Here is a 7,990-nt window from a genome sequence, read left to right on the forward strand (position 1 = left end):
AAATTAAAATAAAAAAGTAAACACCATTATTTTAAAAAAGATATTAAACTTGGGAAACCTAACACAAAAGACAGCAGATCTCATTAAAAGTTCTCCCCACCCCCCAAGAAACCTATATTATTTCAAGAAACTTATTATTAAGGCTCATTATTAAGTTCCATTAAGGTTTTAGTATACCATCACATTTTTTTTTTTTTTTTTTTTTTGCGGTATGCGGGCCTCTCACTGTTGTGGCCTCTCCCGTTGCGGAGCACAGGCTCCGGATGCGCAGGCTCAGCGGCCATGGCTCACAGGCCTAGCCGCTCCGCGGCATGTGGGATCTTCCCAGACCGGGGCACGAACCCGTGTCCCTTGCATCGGCAGGCGGACTCTCACCACTGCGCCACCAGGGAAGCCCTACCATAACATTTTTTCCTATCTGCATTATCACCATTTCACCTTGAACGTTTAATCATTAAGTGAATACAAATGAACATAAAACACATATACATCTGTTAAATATTACAGAGTATAGTAATGCTGTGGGAAAACACTGAGAATAATACTGCTTAGTTAATAAAAACTTGCAGGGTATTTATCCTCTTGAAAAGAGACTTCCTACCACGGCTCATCACAGAGAAGATCAGCATCTGCGTTTTTAACACCACTAACAATATCTTTCAAAGTTGAATCCTTAAGGAGGGTAAGAAATGCCTTTATGGATCAGATCAATGAACCACATGATCCAAAATTTTATTATCGGAGGGCCACTTTTTTTAGAATATGGCTTCTGTCAAGTTTGGGGCTACACTGACAATCATCCCTCCCTTCCCTTATGATCAAGGTTATTCATGAAAGTCATTTGAAGAATATGTCTTCCCAGCAGAAGCCCCTAGTACTCTCTTTCAGAAGCTGTGACCCTGTTCTTTCCTTTATACCCTCCGAGTCTGACTCCTAAGCTCTGCTCCCAGCCTCAGAACTAGATTAGAGGGGAAAATGGAAGGCCTACACTGTAGGTGTGCGTGGTGGATTGGTCATCATTGGAACTAAGGACTCAGGAAGCAGAAGGGCTTTGGTATCTCAGTTGGAATTTGGAATACATTTTTCCATGGAAACCTACCTACTTTGTAGGTAGAAGTAAGGTTCTACTGCAAGGGTATTAACAGAGTTCAGCTATTGTCATTGTGAGGTTTCTATATTCAAACCACTATTATTTTAATAATTTTTATAATGAAGAACTAGGTTTATACAGTAACATGCTACTGGGAAACAAGTGTTCTTTTAGCCAAGAATCATTTATTATCTTAAAAGTCTATTGGACCCATGCACTTACAGTCAATTAATCTACGACAAAGGAGGCAAGAATATACAATGGAGAAAAGACAGTCTCTTCAACAAGTGGTGCTGGGAAAGCCTGACAGCTACATGTAAATCAATGAAATTAGAACATTCCCTCACACCATATACAAAACTAAACTCAAAATGGTTTAAAGACCTAAATATAAGACATGACATCATAAAACTCCTAGAAGAGAACATAAGCAAAATATTCTCTGAAACAAACTGTAGCAGTATTTTCTTAGATCAGTCTCCCAAGGCAAAAGAAATAAAAGCAAAAATAAACAAAGAAAACCTAATCAAACTTAAAAGCTTTTGCACAGCAAAGGAAACCATGAACAAAAGAAAAAGACAACCTACAGACTGGGAGAAAATATCTGAAAATGATGCAACTGACAAGGGGTAAATTTCCAAAATGTACAAACAGCTCGTACAACTCAATATGAAAAAAACAAACAACACAATCAAAAAGTGGGCAGAAGACCTAAATAGCTATTTCTCCAAAGTAAGCATACAGATGGACCACAGGCACAGGAAGAAATGTTCCACACAGCTAATTATTTGAGAAATGCAAGCCAAAACCACAACAGGGTATCGCCTTACACCAGTCAGGATAGCTATCATCAAAAGGTCTATAAATAATAAATGCTGGAGAGGGTGTGGAAAAAAGGGAACCCTCATACACTGTCAGTGGGAATGTAAACTGGTACAGCCACTATGGAAAAGAGTATGAAGGTTCCTTAAAAAACAAAATAGAGTTACCATAAGATCCAGCAATCCCACTTCTGGGTATATATCTGGAAAAAATGAAAACGCTAATTCAAAAAGATACATGCACCCCCGTGTTCATTGCAGCACTATTTACAATAACCAAGACATAGAAACAACCCAAATGCCCATCAACAGATGACTGGCTTAAGAAGATATGGTATACAAATATACAATGGAATATTACTCAGCCATAAAAAAAGAACAAAATTGCCATTTGCAGCAACATGGATGGACCTAGAGAATATTATACTTAGTGAAGGAAGTCAGACAGAGAAAGACAAATACTATATGATATCACTTATATGTGGAATCTAAAAAATAATACAAATGAGTCTACATACAAAATAGAAACAGATTCACAGACATAGAAACCAAACTTATGGTTACCAAAGGGGAGAGGAAGGGTGGGAGAGACAAATTATGAGTATGGGATTAACAGATACAAACTACTGGGAATTCCCTGGCGGTCCAGTGGTTAGGACTCCACGCTTCCACTGCAGGGGGCATGGGTTCAATCCCTGGTCAGGGAACTAAGATTCCTCATGCAAAGTGGTGTGGCCACCAAAAAAAAAAAAAAAGATACAAACTACTATACATAAAATAGATAAGCAACAAGGATTTACTGTATAGAGCAAGGAATTATATTCAGTATCGTATAATAACCTATAACGGAATATAATCTGAAAAAAAATAACTGAATCACTTTGCTGTACACCTTAAACTAACACAATATTGTAAATCAACTATACTTCAATTTAAAAAAATGTCTATTGGAATTAAGCACCTGCATTTGTGGAGACATGTTCCCCCAAGACCAGTGCTTTAGTAAAGTAATTTATTCAATCCTCATTATTTGTGGATTCCTTATTTGTGAATTCATCCACTAACTAAAATTTATTTGTAACCCCCAAATCAATACTTGTGGCACTTTCATGGCTATTCACAGACATGAAAAACTGGAGTTGCCTGACCTACACATTCCCAGCTGAGGTTGGACAAAATCAGTGCTCTGTCTTGCTTCAGCTCCCATGCTGTCAACAAGTGTCTTTCCTCAGTCTATTTAGTGCCATGCTTTGCATTTTTGTAGTTTTTGTTGGTGACTTCACTGTTAAAACCAGTTGCCAAGTGCAGAAGTGCTGTCTAGGGTTCCTAAGGGCAAGAAGGCTGTGATGTAACTTAGAGAAAAATAAGCTTTGTTCAGGCATGTGTTATAGCGCTGCTGGCTGTGAATTCAGTGTTAGTGAATCAACAACGTATATTAAATGAACTGTCTTTAAATGGAAAAACACATAAGACAAGGTGATATATTGATCAGTTGATGAAACTGTTGTGACCAAAGACTTGCAAATGATGAGAATTGACTGTGTATCTCTAAATGGTATAACTTCCGTATGATGGCAATCATCAAGCTCCTGAGCAAATCCCATCATTCCCTGGACACTACACACAAGCATACAGGTGGCTTATTGCCAATTTTAACATTTCCTTCATTGTTAGTTTCGCTCAAGATCTGACGTTATTGCATATCAAAGAATTCTTTGTAAAAACAGTATACAGATAAACTGGGTTATAATAAAATCTTCACAATCAAGCTAGTTACTTTAATTAAGTCAAATATTGATGCTAGCCCCCAGTTCTTTCTGCATCATAGAGAAGAGATTCTCACAATGAACGCGATATATTCTGAATACTTATTAGAACTACTAATAATCAGATACTAAAATTCTCCTTTGTGTAGAAAACTGGTAAAAAAAAAAAAAAACTACTAAAGGGAGATTACATGATCTCATTCTAAAACTAATTTGATGTGGGAATTAAATGAAGTTATGTAGAATAACTGCTACCAACTAAAAAAGTATTAACTTTTTAATGTTTAAATATTACTGATGTAAGGAAAAAAATGTCTATGGGTACCTGCTGCCTACCTGTAGAAATGGGAAAGGAACTGAAGATGAAAAACAACCTGGAGAGCATGACAGGATGAAGCACAACGTGAGAGAAGAGAGAGAGTGAAAATACATTAGGAAAAAAAGAGGCGATGAGAAACCAGAATTTGGCAGATACGGGTAATGGTTTTTGGAAAACTGCCTCTGATGCCAGGCATAGGTTACCTGCCCCTGAACTGCAATGTTCAGATTATGCATGTTTGACACTCTTGTTCTGTATTTTGGAAACTCAGTTAAACGTAAGTTGCTTTTATCAAGACCATTATTTTGCTATAACGCAGTTCTGCAAATGGTGTCACAGAAATGGGTTGTTACAAAAAGGTACACGATGTCAAAAGCAGTGCTAAGGAAGATGACCTTAGTAATAAAAATAAGAGCCTCCCAAAATGAATTCTTGATAACAGCAGTCCTGAGAGATGCACCATGGGGAAATAAGGTTCCCCAGTCCAACAATTTCGAGAAACATTTCATAACATGTCATCTCTGGGAGACAATGCACAGCAAGATAAAGGTTCTGATACCCCAGGGTAGAGAAACTGGTCAAACCCTGTTAAACTTACTCAGTGACTCAGCATGGCAGGTGGGGAGTGGAAGGGGGCACAATGCCTATAAAATATGTTTTATACTATAGGATGCAAACTTCTAACTTTTAGAAAATTTGCCTATATGTAAAAATAAGATTTCTACCAGCCCTTTAATGTATTTTGAGGCACTGAGAAGTAGTGATGGATACACTGTTTGAAGTCTTACTTGCAGGAACAATATAGAACAAATGAGAATATTTAATAGAACCCTAGCTTTCTCTTTTGCTTATACAAAGAGTCTTCATTGCCACGATAAAGCCATCTCTTCTAAAAATGGGTTTTATATTTTTCTTTTCAGGGACCTGTCTAGATCATAGGATTTTTCTTTAATAGTATGTTTTCAGAAGTTCTCAAAGCTAAGCAGTATGTGCATATTAACTAGTAAATCCAATAAACCCATGCTCTTTCCTCTATTACTCATCATCCTCAGATCACAGCATTCAAACACATGCAACGAGCTAACATGTCCCAAATATTACAAGTGCACATGACCACTCCACAACCATGGCGAGGAATGGCATGAGCACCAACCATCTGCCAAGCACAGTGTATCGTGTCTCATTTATTCCTCACAGCACAATTCAGTGAGTTAGGTATCATTGGCCTCATTTTAAAGGTGAGAAGAGTGAGTCTCAGAGAGCTTAAATAACTAACTCTCCCAAGGTCACGAACCTTGTAATTTGGGGGCACATATTCAAAACTGGGGTGAATAAAGAAACTAAGGAATGAGTTAAGGCAGGCTTCTCCAAAAGGACTCACTGTACCTAAATAAGTGTTCTTAAAATGTCCTAAATTATACTAAGAAAACTCATCTATCGCCTCCTGGAAATTTACTTCTATTAATAAACAACAATCAGACAGTAGGTATGAACTTGCCATTCCAGGAGAAAGAGAAGAGGTAAACCAACTAAATCGTGCTAAGTAACTACAGTTTTAATTCAGAGAACCTATGATAAATAAATGCTCATGCCAGCAAAATGAGTGTCTCATGGTCAGATTCATTTTTCAGTGCCAACAAATTATTCCTCCAGTTTTGGAAAATTATGTCCATATTTATTTTACAGAGGCCTAAATAAAATATGTTTGCATATTTGGGTTAATTTTTAACTCTTGCCTTTAATATTAAGCAAAGCTTCTTAGAGATTTCCGGCATTTTCTTTAAGTTCACACCATTAAAAACTACTTCCTGGAATAAGCCATTTTTTCCAAGGGACCATTGATTTAGTGGAGATAGCATTTACCAAGGTTCAAATCCTGAGTCTATTACTTAAGATGCATAACTTTTCAAGTGGCATGCATGAGAAATAGAATTCCTTTAAAAAAAATGTACCTAGTGCGGGGCTTAGCTCGAAGTGTAAATTCAATAAAAGTTTGTTCTGTGTATGGAAGTAAAAATTATAACTTTCAAAAATTAGAAACTTCTTTTCCTGAAGGAAAAAATCAATAGAAAAGGGACATTTTGGAAACATTATTTTTATTTTAATAAGAGCACCTGAAAATAAAGACATTTTAGATTATGACACCGTGTACCTAAGAGCAGCCAACACTCTCAAAGTTTTTAAATGGAGATTAGAAATGATAATTGGGATTAGCACCCATATTAAAAAATTTCAATTGCATCTGGTATAAACATGATACAAATCAAGTTAAAGTTATTGATATGAAAATATTGATCCTTCTACTAAGAACCATTTTTTTTAAAAAAATAAACTTTTAAAATAAATATAACTAGTAACTTTAGTTTTTTTATTTAGCATCAAATTTAGTGTTAGAAGAACCATTATTTTCAGTTGAGTTTCTGATTCAAAGCTCATCTCCAGATAGCTTATGGACAATTATATTTTTCTAAGTCACATATAATGTTAAACCTATATCTATGATTTTGAAATGGAGACTTCTTCCATACCCAGAGGTGTAAACCAACATGTCACAGAGCAGTATCAAAAATCTTTTGGGAGTACAGTACTTCGTCAGGACAGTACTTATTTCTGAACTAACAATCTGAGTAAATTCTGACCTGTCAATTAAAGCTCTGAGCAGAAATACAGGATTTCTATGTAATAATTATAACTTAAGAAAAAGCAAAATCTTTACAGTTACCCATTTTAGAGAATAGAGAGATATATTTCCAGTAACCAAAGCTAATCTCAAAAGCAAGTTCTTATTCGAAATAATTCCTTTCAGTAATCTAATACTAACTGACACCACCAGAAAGTCATTTATTCCCTAGTCCCCTCAAAATGGTTACCATTTGTAAAATCATTCTGATACCCCATGGAAATACAAGGACATGTTTATTAGACTGAATTCTTCTTTGAGTTCTGGCTGACAGAACACTGATAAAGGAAATGTTTTGCTTGGACATTTAACCTGGAAACTCATACCTTGAAAAGGGTAACAGGAGAACAAGGCATGGAGAGGCCAGGGAGGGTGGCATGAGACAATGGCCACTCGGTGGGTCTGAAGGGATGTCATAAAAGTGATGGAAATGAACCAAGACCAACACATAAAAATGAGCAATTCAGTCTAAGTCAGGGCCTCCAAAAGCCCCTACAGCCCTCACTGTCAGCCAATTCATGATGGTCAAAATCTCTCTAGTGGTAATAACCCTGAGTCAGCTTTAACTGGAATGCCACCACTCCACAGGAATGCTCCTAACCATAACACGTGCATCTTTCTTCTTTTTTTCCTGCTATTCCAGCCCTGCTGTATTCTTCTTTCCAAGTCACAAGCCTACCAAAATCACTCAAAAATAATTTGGCTCCATGTGGTGAAAGTTCAAAGGAAGCTGTGGATTCCTTACACCTAGAGATGTCAAGGACGGATGGGCACATGATGGTACTTCCTCCAGACAGATAAAGGTCACTCATTTCATAGAGTTCACTGAAGCCAAATGGATAAGATATCTTTCCTTTCGGAGCTAGCAATCTGCTGGCCAACAACTAGTATAATAATTTCACTGAACACGGAAGGCTGAGGTCTAGCCAAATTTTATCATTCGAGCAAGGTCACGTGGATGGATGTTAGCCAATCTTTGGAATAATACTAATTTAGATTATTCTGAAAACTGAAATTAAATGATTAAACTTAATTACGTGCCCAGTACAGAAGATGTTGAGGGAGTTGCTCTTGTAAAGAACTCTAATGAAAACGGACCATAAAATGGGGGTTGCCACTGACACAGGAACATTGGCATGAAAAATATTATGTGTTGCTTGTTCTTGATAATTTTCTTAAATTTTCATGGAAGGTGGACCTTACAACTTGATTTTATTGGTACAAAATCTAAGTAAAAAATACAAAAATAATGTACCATTGGGTTCCATTTCTTGCTGCAGTATTATTTTAAAAAAGGAACATAAAAAACCATCT

Source organism: Hyperoodon ampullatus, assembly GCF_949752795.1.
Source record: "Hyperoodon ampullatus genome assembly, chromosome: 11".
NCBI lineage: Eukaryota > Metazoa > Chordata > Mammalia > Artiodactyla > Ziphiidae > Hyperoodon > Hyperoodon ampullatus.